Below are 19380 nucleotides of genomic sequence, written 5' to 3'. Positions count from 1 at the left end.
GACATCCTTTCTCTGAGGTGGAATTTTTTTTCAAAAATTACGCTGAAATCGATAGAGAATCAAATTTTGAGCAAAAAATATTCGAGGAATTTTTTCGACAATAAGTACCAAATTTAAATAAAAAAATCTTGTAAAGCCATAATATTTTATTTTATATAATCTAACTATATTTATTCTAAACTCTATAAACCCTTATTTAAAATTGCATAATATTTGTGATAATATATGCCAATAAAAAAAAGAATAAAAATATTATTGGAGCTGTGAAAGCAGGATTTTAAGATGTGTAGTTAATAATATTATGAACCATACCTACGTCTTTATTACTCTGTCAAAAAGTAAAATATATTCATATCATACCACTTAGGTATATATGCTTTTCTTTTCTAAAAATATAAGCAAAATAAATTTACATATGTCCCAGTTTAATTCAGTATGTTCATATATTGAAGATATTATAATATATCTTTTAATTTCAGTATTACTATTAAGGGTATTTTTTTAACATTAAAAGCTATTTTTATTCGTATACGTAGATTACTTAATATGAACATTTTTTACTTTTGAAATAACATTATAAGTCTGATAAGTTACTTAAGGTAAGTAACAATTGTTAACTCCTTACGATATTCCTGATTTTTCTCATGTAGGGATATTCATCTATTATAAGGGAGTTACTGTCCAGAAAAATATATTAAGTACCGGTACCTATTTATGTCAAAACACTGTTAGTGAATTTGAGCGTTATAAACAAGATGTCCTTAAAAATAACTTTTTTAAAATTGACTACGAGTTGTCAGTTTCGACACTTTTGGAAGATTTCTTTTATTCCCGGAAAAGCTAGAGAAAATAGTACAAATGTCGCGGGAATAGTTTTTGAGAAAAGCTGAACGACGAAAATTACATCTCAACATCTTGCTTCGTTTTGACACAGAACATTTCTTTTAATTTTAGGTCTTTCTAAATGTGGCCATATAATTACTTATTTTTGAAAATGTTTAAGTTTTCTAATGAGATTGTTATATTTAATTTTTTTATGTAGATTCCAGTGGTTTGCGCAAAATTGTAAAAATAATTTAATAACATCCTATAGTTCGAATGATGTATCGTACATGATATGTATACATAAAATTATGTTCAAGTTGTAAATACCAACAATTTTTTTGTCTAATCCGTGACGACACAATGAATTAGGTAGGTATGTATAGATATGATAAAATAGTTGAATTATAAAAAAATAATTTTTATGTTTACACTGAAATAAATATTGCGGAAATAGGTATTCATGTATGATGATGAAATAAATTTCAAGCCGAATAAAATATTTGGAAACACGTATGATGTTCCATTTAAAAAAATATATCTATAAGTTTGTGTTAACGGAAAAATTAGAAGTTATAAAAAATATTACGCAAGCCACTAGATACTTCACCTGCAGAACAAACGTATAAATATTTTCTTAATTGAAAAGTTACAGAGCTATAATAAAAAAAAACAACATTGAAAAACATCCTGTAGGTATCTCTTAAACAAATCAAAATATCGAAATGTGATTCTAGCTATTCAGCTTTTTTCAAAAATTGAGCCCGAAACATATTTGCTACTTTTTCTGTTTTTTTCGGAATATAATAGAAACCTCCTATACCGAAGTATTCATATTATTATTACAATGTAATTATACAATTGACCTTAAAGTTACTTTGCAATTTTACAAGTATCTAATTCTGCAAGTTACATTGTTAAAATACTCTCTATTTTGTATAATCATAGTGTTATTACAATTGGCTGTAAATTTACTTAAGAATGTTACAAGTAATTAAACAAAGTACATTATAAAATTACTATTTATATTATAAAATCAAAACTAATATTACATTTATAAAACGGAAAATTACACTGCAAAATAAAATTACAATGTATATACATTTACATTTTATTTGTAAAATCACAATCGATAAGAAAATTACAGTGATTGGTATTGGTGAATGGTAAATAAATTGCCATCTATTTTTGCTGTAATTATTTTTTACAGTGAAGATTTAAAACGTAAATTTTTATCATTTTTTTAGCACAGGGGTGATTTATAAGGGTTGAAAAGTGTTATGAGATACAAATTCTTTCATAAGCAATGAGGGAATTTTTATTTTAAAGTTAAAGCATTCCAAGCTTTTAAAAAGTAATTTTTTATCATTTTTGTCAATACAGGGGTGGTTTTTAGGGGCTGAAAGGGAGAAATTCTTTTATTAGCTATAATGTAATTTTTATTTTAAATAATTGCACGATTTAATAATTCCAAATCTTTAAAAAGTAATTTTTTATCATTATTTTTTGCATAGGGGTAGTTTTTAAGGGTTAAATAAAGGGTCGAAAAGATCAAATACATCATAAAACATGTTCGAGAACATAGAACATTATTTAATCTGTGTGTTTGAACAAGATTTTTATCAATAAAACGCTTAAAACATAATTTTTTCAATTTTTTTCACGTAGTAGTTTTTACCCCTAAAAAACAAAAAGCGTCAATCGGGCTTATGTCACTTTTGAACTTGAGCCTAAGATGAGCCTTATTCTAAATTTTCATGCAAATCCAGGTTACAGCTGATTTTCAGCTTCAATGACTACTATATTAAAATATTTTCTTCTATCCTTTTTATGTTAAAATAATTCCTTACACCCAGGTACAACTGACAATCGGAAACTATACTTACCTTTATTATTTATAACCAATAGTTATAAATTTGTTTTTGTTTCCATAAGCATTGACTTGAGTTTTGAGACAAAAAAAAATATATTGTTTACTTTTTTCGTTTTTTGAATAATTTTTTTGAATAACTCAGCAAAGAAATTTTCCACCTTTGCTACTACTACAACAACTTCTTGACGCTGTTACATAGCTACTTTTTCGGACTTTAGAAAAGAACATGATTTTTCTGGAAAACTTCTGAAAACCTTATATTAGTCGAAAGCGAATTCAATTTTGCATTCACCCATGACAATTAATATGGGTCATTCTATTTGAAAAATAATATAGGTAATGTATATATGTATGGGACATTTCACATCATATCGATTACCCTACCTACACAAAATTTGATTTGACCGATTTAGACGAATAAGAAAAGTGGCGTTTTGAGAAATTCAAAATGGTCGATCAAATATGGCGCCTACAAAATTAACTCTTCATGGTAAATTTATAAGAAAAAAACATTTATATATTTTTCAAAAATGGGGGAATATATCCCCAATGCATAATTAGACTGTTCTTGGGTCCGCTGACTACGAATCTATCATCGGAAATAAATTCGAAATGGCGGATCCAATAAGGCGGACATAAAACCCATATCATCACGATTTCAGGATACTTGAAGGTTAGAGTCCGGGGACTTTTGGATTCTCAGATAACAAGATTGCTATTGCAGTTTTGAAATTCAAAATGGCGGAATCAATATGACGGAAGAGGAACTCCAACTATCCTTCATTGCTGCAAAAAAAAACCGATTACCTACATCTCACATAAAGTAATGTCTGGAGTTTTTAGGAAGTACTATTACAAATAGTATTGAAGCTTTACAACTTAAAATGGTGTACAAAGAACCCCGAATCTTCCTTGTCGGCAAAAAACGATTACAGTTCACTTAGATCACTGAAAGGAAATAGTCTGAAGGTTCTTAGGAATTCTGATTACAAATTTGCCATTGGATTTTCATAATTTTTACACCTTTATAACCTTTGACTTTTTGTTCGCGGTATTTCAGTGGTATTTTTTGTATTTATTTAGCTAGCAGTTATTTGACAATTTTCAATAATATTAATGCATGAAGTGAATAGCTGTAACAGTTTTGACACAAAAAAATCCTTTCAATATTTATGAATTAAGAAATTTACATATTGTTGTCTGTAAAAATACAAACTCATTAAATAGCTACTTATCCTCGAATAAGCCACTTGTTTATTTGTAGGTCTTTCCTAAACGTGCGACTAATGTTGGAAATTAATAACATACATAGTATTTCCCCATAACTACTGATGTCATTTGAAATATAATTCCAATAAAATTCCAGAACAACTAATTATACCGTCAACAATTATTATGTATTATATATATATATAATACAGAATATTAAGTTAATTACGGATCTTATAACCTATCATGTAATGTGGAAATATACTTTTTTAAATATAAGTACTGTTTTTAACCGTTGGTGAGTAGGTACTTAAAATGCATTTGTTATCTGTGATATTTCTTTAGAACTTAGGTGTTTATTTTAAAAAATTATTAAGATAAAAATAAATATTTTTTTCAAGATAATGCAATATTATTTATCAGTACTGTTAATCTTTTTTATAACAATTATTAAGTACAATTTACGTTTATATTAAAACTATTAAAAAATAATCTATATAAGGTTTTTTGTAGTTAGAAGAGGGAGTAGTAAGATATTCACTATAAATACTATTTACAAAAATTCCAGTTTCAGCCTTTTTACAACAAAACACTTTATTTCTTGCTCGAAAACCAATTTAAAAAATCGTTTACCTTGATTTATGTCAGCTGGTACCATTATATCCATATCCATAATAATGTAATCACGAAACATAACAATTTCTAAATTATAGAAATTAAATTAACATTCGTATGAAACCGATTTAGTCCATATTTGGTATGCTAATTACTTTCGTGTACGTTCGAACGGTATGCCTGCGTACCGACAGATTGACGAGAAATCAACGACTGGAGAAATTGAATTTTGCACTGTCATGTTAAATGTTAAGCAGTTAAAAAAACTAGTTACAAGTATATACTTAGCAACAATATGTAGACGTCCACTACCTGGAGGTTATGTAGTTGATAATACATCATTACGGACATGATGCCAAAAATACATATAAAAAGGATTTTGTATAATTACCAATTATTATGAAATCAGCATTCTTTAAATATGAATACCGCAATGTATTTAAGAGCCTAAAATTCATGGAAACTGTCAGACAATTCTGATAAAGTTGCGTAATTTATAGAGTAGGTAATAATTTAGAATAATTTCCCAAAGAGAAATCAAAATATCCTCATCAGTTTGAGTTGAAAAAGGTGAAATTTTCGTATTGCGATTTTGCCTTTTTCCGAGTTTATTTGGAGATGAATATAGAAAACTATTTTGTTAATACCACGCTTCTGTAGTTGATTATGGAATTATTTCAAATACACATCTAATAGGTAATATTTCTGCGCTATTGAATTTCTCATACTGTGTCTTTTCGGGTAAAAAAACTCATCATGGCACTGTTTTCTTCAAGAATGTTGGAATTTACATCCTTTTTTACAATTTATATTCAGAAGTGTTCATAAAATAATAAATAATGATCAAATGATAAAATTGCAATGAGACCTATCTTATACATATTAGGATAAATGTTATTGAATCCGCTACTTTTGTAGCCTTTGTTGTAATATAAATTAGTCTTGTCTAGTTTATGAAATTGCAAAAAAATAATAACATGATTTTATAAAAATAATTTTGGAAAAGTTATTGCAAATAGCAAGTTATTTTAATACTTGTAACTTTTATTTCAATATAAATTATAATCTATCAGAGTATTCTTCTAGGTTATTTTTCAAATTTGAAAGATCAATGTAGAAATAAATCTTTGAATCATTGAAGAAACCACAACACCAACGACAATAATGTATCATCATTGGCGGAATTCAATGGACTTAAAATATTAAGAAAACAAAACGAAACTAATGTTGATTGTTGAAAGTTAAAACATCACACTATAAATCTGATCCATATTCGAATAGGAAAACGAAATGCGGACGACAAAATTGATATGAAATTTTACACAATTTCAAACAATCACACAGACTAATGAAAATGTATCAAATTTCCTTTATTCAGGATAATTGTTATATAACAGTTTACAATCTTATCTGACAGGTGCTCGGTATTGCGCTAAACGGCCTACGTGAATGATTTTCATTGTCGCTCTGGGTCCTTTCTGTATCCTTAGACCATGTCGTTGACATCACCGTATAGAACATCTACTACCGTCACCGCCTCTTGGAATGGGATATACTTCTGGTCATTTACTGAATACCAGGCGTTATAATTTCCAGATTCTGTTCGGAGAAACGATCCGACGTCTACGGTGATACTTTCGAAAAGAGCTCCAATGTTGATGGGGTGCTGTTTCATCGGCTACTAATTATTATAAGTTCCTTGCTAATGGAACAGTCAGAACAGTCTAAATCTGCTCGGCTGACAGTGATCAATCCAGTTCGCTGCGGTATTAATCAGTTTCATGTAGGATTGCTGAGAAGATTTACTAGCTGGAGCTGCATTTTGGCTGAAACTTGATGAATTTGTTTATTTTTGACGGTTCCCGCCAAGTCACCATGTTTTAACTTTTTCAAGTTCTTTATACATACCTATGTTTTACTTCTTTTTCAATGTCGTCGAATCGGCTTTCCGCGTCTTTGAATCCCTTTTCATGATGTTATTCATCGTATTGACTTGTCATCTAATTGTTCCTTCATGTCATATTTCATACCATCTATTCAATTTTTCAAGTCGCTTCGTTCGTTTTTCATCTTTCCCTTATCAGCTATCAATGTACACTGACCTATCTTCATATCAAACTTTAGTCCATCCTGTCCTGTCTTCATGTCACGCCCTACATTGTATTCATCATTTTCGTAAGCTGTTTAATTTCTGTTCTGTTCTGTTTCTGCTGTTTAAGATCTTGTACTCCTAGCACTCGCTGTCTTCTCAAATTAATATTCTTCAGAATCCGACTATTACAATATCAATTTATATTAAATTTCCTCTATTTGGCACAATTATAATATAAAAGTTGATGATTGACTGATAACTTTGACCATAACAAAATTACAACTTATTCTTCAAAACTCTTTTGCTCATTGGCGCAACTGTTTATACATTTTTCTATGTTGTTCAAAATTTCCATAGGTTTCTAACATATTCTAGAAACGTCATGAAATAAATAAGTAAACAAATGTATAAGCAATGTACATTAGGGCGATTTTCGCTACAATAATTTTGATTTCTGTAGATAGATATGTTAATTGTTATAATATAAAGTGAGCAATTTTCAGCAATTCGAATATATCTCTTTTGACGGTTTCTGAGGCAACAATATTGAGGCTTCCAATTTGAAGTACCCTGAAGATGCTAGACTACACGCCCTTGTTGCGATTTATAAGGGTTTAGTTTAATTTAAAAAAGGTAACATGTTCGTCATTTTACATAATTGTTTGTCACTAAAAACTATCGTGGAAAATGTTGTGTTCATTTCATAATCACATCCTCACAATTAGGGTTTGTAAGTTTGTTTAGGATGTTAAGAAAATATTGCTTGTTATTATCCGACATGATTAATATAGAGTAGGTGGGCTAACATGGGCATCTTCTTGTAAGTGGAAATCAGTCAAAAAGGCAGATGGAAATTTGTTTTTGATGGCGAAATAAATTTTGAAAATAGTAATGAGAATAACAGACTTGGATATATTTATAGATTTTTTATTACTTGAAAATAAATTATAGGAAACATGCACAATAATAAGCGTATAGCAATAATAAAACTCAAGGTAATATTTTCAACAACTGAATGTAACTTTTCTAAAACAAAACTACAACAGTGTTTGAAATTATTTATTTGTTACATAATTTTAGTTTTTACTGAATATTTTGCCATCTGCGACAAAATTAAAATCAATTAAAATAAACATTGCATCAACATTATCATTCTAGGATTGTTTTTTTTTATGAAAGTATATTTGTAATAAAAAATATTGCAGAAAAAAAACAAATAAAAGTAAAACCATACATCATTAATTTTAATCCATACAATGTGTTTTTTATATTTGTTTATTTGTTACTTGCAGTGTGAGATTTTATGTTTGACAAAAAAAATTTCAAAGAAAAGTACTTTTTCCAATGATAAAAATGTAGAATGATTTATTATTATTTGTTATAAAATTATCCAAATATTTGCAAATAACAAATTATAAAAAAATGATTTGAATTTACATCATATGCTGCATAATTTCGGGTAAAGAAAATTGGAACACAAACGGAGAAAACAGGGTTGCAATACACACATTGACCTTGATTAAATTTTTTCTACGCATGCCTATGACTTAAAGGTATTATGTTTCACATCATGTTTTCTTAATAGTCTGAGTCCGTGGCATTTTGAAGGTAGTCATTTTACCAAGTCTGATTTTCACACATATATATATATATATATATACAGGGTGGGCCACCAGTAACGCCTCGGTCGCTAGTGAGCAAACGGCAAATGTTATAAAAACCTGTTTAGGTGGGTATGTGTAGGTTGATTACGGCTACATTTTAAAAATATTTTGAAATATACAGGGTGCCCAGGAAAAGCGTATCATATCAAAGGTATGTTTTTTTAAATGGAATACCCTGTATTTTAATGCATTTTTGAAAGCACCGTAAAAAAATAGGTGAATGTTATTAAAGGTTCTGAATGTTATTAAAGGACTTATTGTTTGTGAGATATTTCAATTTTAGTGAAAATGCAGGCTTAGCGTAGAAATTTAATATTAACAATAAAAAAATAATTTTAAGAAAGCAGCTTTGGAGGGTCTATTTTAGATCCTTGAAGTTATAAATTGTTATATTTGTCGTCACTTAGTATTATACAGGGTGTTCAAAAAACTGCTGAATACTTCTCTCAACTTTAAACAGCAATAACTTGGTTATTTTAAATGGAACACCCAGTATATTTTTACTTTGGGAGTTGGGAAATTTAATACTCTGTCAAACTGTGTATAGGTTCCCTATACCTATCTCTAACGGTTTTGGAGATATTTGTGCCGTTTCGTTTTTTATCGATTTTTTTTGTAAGATGTATCCACTTGTCTTTATACTCTTTATAGAGGTCTTTACTGAATTGGTTTGGGTTCTTCTTCATGACGCCTCTTTAAATATATTGAGAAAAATGAGGATGCAATTAGATGGCACACCTGCAAATTTTTCATATTCAGTGAGAAATTATTTAAATCGAAAATTTAGTAACAAATGGATAAGTAGGAATGATGCATGTCAGTGGCCACGTAGGAGTCCAGACCTCACCGTAATGGACTTATTTGTTGCGAGCTGTATAAAAAATCTTGTACACAATGTTCCACCTACTACTTGCGATTATATTAAAGGGAAGGATTAGATATGCATTTGCGTGAGAATATCATTTGAAGATAGAATAAGATGCTGTATTCAAGAGAATGGTTATCAATTCGAACATCAATTAAAATTTTTCTTTGTTTCTTCTAAAAGTAAAATTTCCTTTTACATTATCATGACATATTCAAAAAAGTTTTCTAATAAAAAATATTGTATTATAAGCAGAATAATTATAAATAGTTATTAATTTTGTATAAATATGTTTGTAGTAAGTAACTGAATTATTTATGAACATGAAAAATATTTATTAAAGAAAATTTTACTTTTAGAAGAAACAAAGAAAAATTTTAATAGATGTTCGAATTGATAACCATTCTCTTGAATACAGCATCTTATTCTATCTTCATATGATATTCTCACATTCTTTAGAATATTTGAGGTGATTGTGGCAAATGTATCTCTAATCCTTCCCTTCACATTATCGCAAGTAGTAGGTGGAACACTGTGTACAAGATTTTTTATAGCCTGAAACAAAGAAGTCTATTACGGGAGGTTTGGACACCTGTGGTAGCCACTGACATGGACCATTCCTACCGACTCATTTATTACTTAATTTAATTAATTATTAATTAATTTATATAATTTCTCACTGAATATGAAAAATGTGCAGGTGCGCCATCTAATTGCATTCACATTTTTCTCCTTATATTTAAAAACGTCATCAAGAATAACCCAAACCAATCCAGTAAAGACTTCGATAAAGACTCGTGGATATATCTTACAAAAAAAAATCGATAAAAAACGAAACGGCACAAATATCTCCAATACCGTTAGAGATATGTATAGGGAACCTATATATAGTTCGAAAGAGTTTTAAATTTCCCAACTCCCAAAGTAAAAATATACTGGGTGTTCCATTTAAAATAACCAAGTTATTGCTGTTTAAAGTTGAGAGAAGTAGTCATCAGTTTTTTGAACACCCTGTATAATACTAAGTGACGACAAATATAATAATTTATAACTTCAATGATCTAAAATAGACCCTCCAAAGCTGCTTCCTTAAAATTATTTTTTTATTGCTAATATTAAATTTCTCCGCTATGCCTGCATTTTCACTAAAATTGAAATATCTCANTTGCTCAAAAGTGTGATGGTATAACTTTATAAACATTTGTAAAAATTTTAACACAGTATGTCAAAACACAATTAAAAATGGCATAATCAAAGTTTTGTTATTTTCTCTAAAGTAATCTGTGGTTAACAGCTTCATCTACTAATTTGTATGATCTGTAGAATTGACTTAAAAATTTTAAAAGAAAAACTAATTCATGTGTAAATAATAGATACTTCTATACTGATGTACCAAATTTCTTAATTTGCTTCGTGGATTTTACGTAGAGCGTTGTTAAGAGTATAGATAAAAGATCATTATTTAAAGGAGAATATAGGTGAAAATTCTTATTTAGGCATTAGTCCGAGAGCCAGTGGCATTTTGAGGATAGTCATTTTACCAAGGTTAATTTTTACACATATGTATATGAGGTCTTACATGGTACATAAACCAAACGACCGTCAAATGCCAATCTTCGGGTAGAGGTGGGAGTAATAGGGTCACCCCCGCGTTGAAAAATGTCAAAAAAATTAATAGTACCAAAGCCGAAATTGTTTGTATACTTTGTTTATAGCAATAAAAGATAGTATAGAACGCGTCTGTCATAAAAACAAGCTGTAGGTGAGCACGCGTCGGAGCAATAGCTTTCAGCTATGGTCAAAAATATTTTGAGAGTTGAACGTATCTACGACGTTTTTATATCTACGGCATTACTGTAAGTGTCTCACCTATATATGCTACAGTCGAAGACCGAAACTTATAGTCTCTGCTATAGTCGATTAATATTATCGTCATTTTTATCGTTTTTCCAAAAGCAGAGGAAAAAGAAGAAGGCATAGATATCGATTCGAGCGAACATGAAAGCAATATCGACAAAAGTAATGTCGAGGAAAGCGGCAATGATAGCGATGAATAAAATAATTAATTAATTCATTTTTTGTGCAACATTTGTCCTCATACAGATACCTTGTTGTCCATTCAATAATATCATATTTTTTACCGAGTAACATAGAACATATTTGTACAATTTCATTTTTGCAAAAAACCTTCACTTTTTTATTCTATCAAAGTTTAAATTTCACAAAATCATAGGTATGTGCATAATATTAACGAAAATAACAATAAGCTGGCTTATGTGAGGGGAAAATTCTTCAGCTGACTGTGAAACTCTCGAAAACGCACGGCCCGCTGAGCGGCCCGCTACCTGTCTGAATAAAAGTTAATGACCTCAGTTGGAGGCTATACTCCCGACGCGTACTCGCCTGAAGCCTGTTTCTATAACATACACGTTCTATACATCATTAAAATCGATTTCACGTTTGGTACCTATTAAAAAATTGTTTAATATGATTTTCATACCTGTTTATACGCGCTGAAGCGTTTTCCTCCTGCATTTTTGCAGCTGAACGTGCTTTTTTATCATTTATATATACATGTATAAACAAAGTATACAAACAACTTCAACTTTGGTACTTACTATTATTTTTTTTGGCATTTTTCAATGCGAGGGTGGCCCTATTACTCACACCTCCACCCGAAGAGCGACAGTAGAAGGTTGTTTCGCTTATGTACCATAAAATACCTTACATATGAATGAAAATCCTTGGTACTATTGGTCACTAAAATGTACCGCGGGCTCTCGGACTATAAAGAAAAACTGATTTATTTTGAAATATCAACATTGGCAAGAGTTTTCGTTTAACGTTCATTTCATCTAATTTTAGAGATTAATATAAAATTGAGATTTTAGGTAAGTTAAGCTAGAAGAAAACAGGATAAACCTAAGAAATTTGTTAATTTAATAAAAATGAATAAATGTTCAGTATATCTACTACCCTTACGAATGCATCTCATTTAATGAGAGAAAATCGAATATTTCGGAAAATGTGTGGATATATGCAGTTATTCATTGACAGGATTAATTATTAAGCTGAAATCATTAATTATTTATTAAACTGAAATCATTTTATTCGAATTGCAAGCTAATACGCACATTTAAGGATAACTTCCGTAGTTCGCCGTTTAAGAGAAATTGGGAAATTAAAAAACCTCAAGTGGGTTAATACCACATATCCACGTAAGTTACATTACCTCATAAACCATAAGCCACAAGTCAAGAATTTATAAGGATGATACAGAAATAAATAAATAAATTATAAAAAATAATATAGTTGCGCCACAAGTGTGTGAAAAAGGTAGGGATATCACAATCCACTTTTTGGATTGTGATCCACTTTTCTTTAAATTTATAAATATAATTATAATATTTTTAATCAAAATTACACAAACAATGTTTTGGCATAGGAACAAATTTATGCAAAATTTAAATTGAATGCCTCAAATAACAATAGAGTCGTGAAGAAAAATCGTGACTTCGTATCGTGAAAAGGGGCGCCTAAACAAAATATAGTTCTTTCCAAACAATCTGCAGTGAACGGTTTGAATTACCTTTTCTGTATAAGAAGTCCTATATAAGAAATATATTTGTTTTAGTTTCTCTACAATAAAATAGTAATCTGTGTACAAAGACATGTACGAAAAATAATGTCTTTTTTAGTTTTTGCTGATGAAATGATACAGCATTCATGTATCTTAAACTTTTATTATAGGTACCTAAACTGATATGGATAATATACTAAATAAAATATCTCACAAAATGAACTTTATGAACTTATCAACAGTGATAAAATTAATATCGATAAGTAGGCAATAAATAATTTTTTGAACAAAAATAACTTTATTAAAAATAACTCCCCACTGACTGTCGGTAGGTAGTAGAGTTTAAGTGAATGTATAATTTTTAATGTAGTGAAATGATCCAAATAAAGAAAACTATTTTTGTTTTACAGTATTTGCGGCACTTTTAATTGTTAATAAACTTGCTGATACCTATTTTCAATTTTATAAATTGTCAAAAATGTCTTTACTACAAATAGCTTGGTATGCAACTGTAAATATTTCGTTTCGGGCAATTATTTATATATTATTTCCACATAATTCTTTCAATCAATAAAAGACAAATTTCTCACTTGTCTTTCAAAAACTCTTAATGATTCAACTTACAAATTCCAACGAAGGTTTAACTTTAAACCCGTTTTTTACAAAACGGCTGCTTTCAGCGACAAATACTAAGAGTACCTTTTGTGTGTAAAATTGGATGGAGAATAGGTATGTTTAGCCAAAAATGACATACAGTGCGACACAAAAACGTTATTGTTATTTAAATCCAGGTACAACACTGTATGTGGCGCCCTCTGACATTAAACAAAAAATTAAGCAATATCATTAATACTCCCAGTTTCCCGAATTTCGTCAAATTTCCATGTTACTGAACAAAAATATGATCAAAATACCAAAAAAATATTTTTTTTTGGAAGTCCTATATCTCAAGAACCAAGCCGTTGCAGACCAATGTACATATGAATCTTTTATTTAAAATTAGTCAAATATTCATCTTTGTAGAAGTACTTAATGAACACCCTATACAGGCTGTTACAAATTCGCTTCTCACTACAGAGATCTAGGAAACGGTAACAAATACGAAGTAGCTTAAATAGAGGTTGCATAATCAAGGGACCAACATTATGCCTCTAAAAATGAATTCTAACATGATTAGTTTTCGAAATATTTGAAAAAAGACGAAATTTTGGAAATCCGTTTTTTTTCATTTCAGTCTTGTTTGAGGTGATATTGAAAAAAGAAGAACACTTTCTCATGGCAACTTCTTGCCCTCTATTGAATGGCATAATCAATTTTTGTATGTAGCGTTTCGTCTCTCCAGGACCATCATCAACTCCATATTGTTACGGGTTAAATTTAATTCAAAGTTAATTCTTATATCTTATTTAATAGTTAATTATTATTCTTTTATAAGCGGGTAATTCATACCGTGATTAATTGGTTGCCTAGTATTGTTCACCACAATCTATTTAAATTCGGCGAAAATCGGTGTTCTCTTATCGCCAGGACAAAAACAAGACCCCGGCGAGGACTGAAAAGTAGTCCCAGAATGAACTAATTCTCTTTATTTAGGGTATATAATAAATAGGGAAAAGGATTCCATAATTGTCTCCTGTAGTGCCTCCTGTATACGTCCTCTTTTAATTTATTTTCGTAGATTATTTTCTTCCTATCGATATCGATCTAGTTTTTACCAGGCTGTATCCCTACTCGCTTTCCGTGTGTACTTTTGTCTGAGGTGTCGAATACAGCAGAGGTTCTTCGAGCGGTGATACTTTTGTTAAAGTTTATGTTATATGTGTTTAACCATTGAATTGGGAATATTACAAAAGTATCCTACACATTTGTGAGGAAGATTTTGTGCCTTGGGTAATTTCCTGCATTTCGCAAAGCGGATCAAAACGGCTCAGCACGAACCTAAGAACCACGCCTTAGGCAGACATTTGATACCGAAGCCTTCTACGAGGTGTAGAAGTGAGTAATTTAGTCTGATTTGATAGGTATGTAAATTAAAGTCGATTTTATGTTTCTTTTAGGGCTTTTTCCTTCTTCTTTTTTTTTCTCTTGGATCTTATGCAACTCCGTTCTTCTCCTTGGCATCTTCTATGTTCAACCTTATTTCACATCAGTACATTGGGGTCCACGGTGCACGTAATCTTCCCCGTAGTCCATATCTGGAGAATCCAGACGACAGTTTGGAGGAGGTCTCTCTTCCCGCTGTGTACACTATTTCCCGGCGAATGCCATCCACCCTGCATGAAGGGGTGATTTGGAGGTGCATCTACTCCGACAAAACCTGGCCAACCACTTCAGAGTGGGAGTTTGGAGGATCTGCCCTTCCGTGAACACAGATAAGTGCTAGGGATATTTTTCTTTTTCTTTTTAAAGCCTATTGGGGCCTACAAAGTATTTATTTAATATTTATCAAGAAATCCTTTAGCTGAAAAATTATTCACTTTATGTAACAATGTTAGTCATTATTTATTTGTGTGTTAATTGAATTTTATATGTATATGTCTGTTCATATTTACTCCATTGCAAGCCAAAAGGCGGATGTTTGTTAAGACGAAAGTGATCACCTTCAGTTGACGTCGACTATAATAATCACGGGTAAATTATTGTAGAACATCAGATATGTTACGCAGAAATATCTAAAGATCTCGCCCTATTAAGAGAGATCCTACATGTGATAATTTTGTTCATTTTTTTATATTAAATATAATTGTTATACTGTCATACTGTCAGTGTTATACTATTTGAATGAACGTATTGCTTTGATAAAAATATATGTGTACTTTTTTTTTGTTCTACTCATATTACTTTCTTTTTATCCTCTTTCAGTACAATTAAAGGTAAAAATTTATCACCCTTCTTACCTACTCCCCGCCGACTAGTTGGCCGAAGTGTGTAGCTACCATCGCTGCTCACTATAATTTTTTTTCTATCGCTGGTGGCCCTTAAGTAATGATGTAATTTAGTAGGAGATATTGGAGATCTTTTAGTTTATGCTCCTCTATTTTATTTTATTATGTTTAAGATAGGCCAACCGGTAATAAAAATGGCGCCCAACGTGGGGCCGGGGTCTTGTTTTTGTCCTGGCGATAAGAGAACACCGATTTTCGCCGAATTTAAATAGATTGTGGTGAACAATACTAGGCAACCAATTAATCACGGTATGAATTACCCGCTTATAAAAGAATAATAATTAACTATTAAATAAGATATAAGAATTAACTTTGAATTAAATTTAACCCGTAACAATATTTTTAAATACGGCCCAGGAAATTTTATTAAATTTTTTGCAAGCCTCCATGTCCCCCAATACTATACTGTCTCAGCCCAAACCAGATTCATATGTTTTGACTTGAAAAATTCATCTTCAATGTTCCTTTAACCAAATCTTTTTTTAGATGTTAGTTTCTTGATCGTACACTCTAAGCGTCGCGTCGTTAGACCGTGTGAAATCCACCATTTAAACAATTACCACCACGCATACAATAAAACAGGTATAATAAATTCCGATATTACGCTGATCTTCATATTCAACCTTTGCCAAAACGGAAATGTTTTGAACAATACTGAAAGTATAATATTCATTTGGTGTTTTGGTTGTTCATATGCATATTTAAGAATTAATTTGTCATAATAAAGTTAAAATTGTAATAATGTTTTAATTTTGACGCAACAACTTATCGAGTTGTGCATGACCAGATGATGGTAATAATTAACAATAATAAATGTTTTATTGTAACGCGAGGTGATAATAGTTTAAATAACTAGATGGATTTCACATGGTCTAACGACACTTAAAGTGTACGATAATTCAATAAACATGAAAATATAAATCAATAATTCAGATTTTGAAACGAATATATTGAAAATGAATTTTTCGAGACAAAACAACTGAATTTGGTTCGGGCTGAGACAGTACAGTATTGGAAGTCATGAAAGCTTGCAAAAAATGTAGTAAAATTTCCAGGGTCGTATTAAAAAAAATTAAGTTGATGATGGTCCTGGAAAAATGGAACGTTAAATATAAAAATTGATTGTGCCATTGGATAGAGGGCGAAAACTTGCTATGAGAAAGTATTCCTTTTTTTTGAATATCACCTCAAACAAGGCTGTATTTATACAAGGCTATAATATTAAAAACCAGTACTGTATTTGGGAATGCAGTCAAGTGCTAAGGGTTAGTATATTAAAAATACTCTATGTTTGTTGTTAAGCTTTCGAAAATGTTTATTTCCTTTCTCAAGACACAAAACATGAAATTGAATTATAAAAAACTATCAAAGCCGAGAGATACAGGAAACGTTAAAATTTTGTCCATTCACTTAATATTAAAAACGTTATAAGTATATGGTTATATTATTTAAAACAATTTTGCAAATGAAAAAAGGAGCAATGACCTCCTTAGCACTGTTGACTGCATTTCCAAATACATCAGAGGTTTTTTCTCTCAATTAGTCAGTCAATATCCATGTATTTGTTATTCAAAAGTACAAATGCACTTTTGAGGTAGTATTTTTATTATTTAATAAATCATTTATCATTTCCTTGAATATAATTATTATCAATATCTTGAACGGATGACTTTCATTTCGATGAGTAACAATCATGATTTGTTTCCCCTTAAATTATCAGTAACGTCAACGTCGATGTGAAAAACACGTCAGTCAAATATTAGTCATGTTTTCTGCTATATTTTTAAAATAAGAATTATAAAATTCGCTGTTAATGTATCAAAATGACAAATTTTTAAAATACAAATTATAGAAATATTATTTGGTAAAATTTAGAATTCGAGTATATAAGATTACTTCACTAATTCACGAGCACCTCTTAAAATAATGCATATACAAGGTGTAATAACAATATAATGAAAATGAATAAACATATACCTCTTAGATTTAAAAATATTTTATAATATAAAGATTTGCCCTACATTTTTGATATAATATTAATAATAAAAAAAAAAAATTATATTTATAAATATCTTACAATGAAAATGTATTTTTCGTTAAATGTGTAAATTGATTCGAAAATTGTTTTAAATAATGTGGCTATAGTTAGGTATAGGTAATTGTTTTTAAATTTAGAGAATGTACAAAATTTTAACAAGGCTATTATATTTCTCGTTTTTGATGTTTTTTTTTAAATTAATCTCACGTTATATGTCTTGAGAAAGGAAATAAACATTTCCGAAAGCTTGACAACAACACATAGTGTTCTTATTATACCGGCCCTTAGTAATGTTGACTGCAATCCCAAATACATCACTGGTTTTTTTCTTAACTTGTCAGTCAAGACTACCCTTCCTGCTCTATACAGAGTGTTTGTAAATAAATGCGAAATATTTTAGAGGGTGGTTGCCAACGTTATTTCGTGAAAAATAGTTTATATAAACGTAGGTCGAAATATGCTTCGTTTCCGAGATACAAAATGTTTAAATTTTAATTTTTAATTTATTTTTATTAATTATTTCAGAGTTCTAAAGATATTGACTCGAAATTTGTATTTTATTTAGAAAGATTGACAGCAACCTACTAGATAGTGTATCAATAGAAATTAAAAATTCACAACTTGCAATAAAATATGTTTTATTTTTTCCTCAAAAACGATGCATCCTATGAAAAAATTGAAGAGACCAATTTAATTCCAAATTGATTGCGGAATTTTTTAAAAAATATCAAAACTGGAAAGAGTCAGTGGCGTACCATTTTTTTATTATAAAATGTTGTGGCATTCTCGCACGAACGCCACTGGTGCAAGTAGAAATATTCGGATCACACCAAAAATGCACGTTTATCCCTCCAAAACGGTTTTCCAAATTTCGAGTCGATATCTTTAAAACTCCTTAAAATAATTAATAAAAATAAATAAAAAATTAAAATTTAAACACTGTATCTCGGAAACTTTTTTTCACAAAATAATTTCGGCAACCACCACCTAAAATATTTAGCAATTATTTACAAACAATCTGTATATTTATATATAACAGTATGTCCGCGGATTGAGTTTACAAGAGGAGGAAAAGACCAAAATGTGAAAGATATGGAAGAAAGTAATTCCCAAGGACATTTAAATAAAGGGGACTATACTCCACGGTCGAAATTATAGAGAGTGATTCATCGCTAGCTTTTGGACTAGTAAGGGGGATGAAGCGTGGCGGGAACGAAACTCCATTGGCGTGTCTGCGTAAAAGGCAACAAGATATAGAAAATAATGAAAAAAGATAATAAAAGATAACATCTAATATTTTTTTCGGTTTGCTATAACAGGCACTTTGATCCATTTTAATTATTACAGCATATTAAAACGTCCCAATTGTGTTTTTTTAATTTATAAATTTATTATAGCCATGGAATTAGACCCCTCGTCTACGCTTATGCTATGACGTTTCTCAGGACGGGTTAAATTAACTCCGTTTGCACCCACTAAAAAAGCATTTCCCTATTCACTACCAAGTGCAAAAGACAGAGATAGAATATAGATCGACGTTCAGTGTAACTCGGTCTCTAGACGATTATAGATTCTATCGATGTGGGTAGCGAGCGGCACAAAGATAAATAATATTGAACCGTATAAAAATCATTTTATATTTTATACGCATTATGGTAATAGTGTTTTTATATTATG

General features: G+C 30.0%; 1 long non-coding RNA gene across 1 annotated transcript; it reads left to right on the top strand.

The window, feature by feature from the left end:
• The first annotated feature begins 14560 nt into the window (after positions 1 to 14560).
• Positions 14561 to 15551, top strand: LOC108912927. The gene is made up of 2 exons (XR_001964590.1): positions 14561 to 14741; positions 14871 to 15551. It is a non-coding gene; the product is annotated as an uncharacterized LOC108912927 (long non-coding RNA).
• Positions 15552 to 19380: the final 3829 nt, after the last annotated feature.

The sequence above is a fragment of the Anoplophora glabripennis genome, unplaced genomic scaffold (assembly GCF_000390285.2).
Source record: "Anoplophora glabripennis isolate ALB-LARVAE unplaced genomic scaffold, Agla_2.0 scaffold835, whole genome shotgun sequence".
Taxonomy (NCBI): Eukaryota; Metazoa; Arthropoda; class Insecta; order Coleoptera; family Cerambycidae; genus Anoplophora; species Anoplophora glabripennis.
This window is presented reverse-complemented; position numbering and strand designations above follow the sequence as displayed.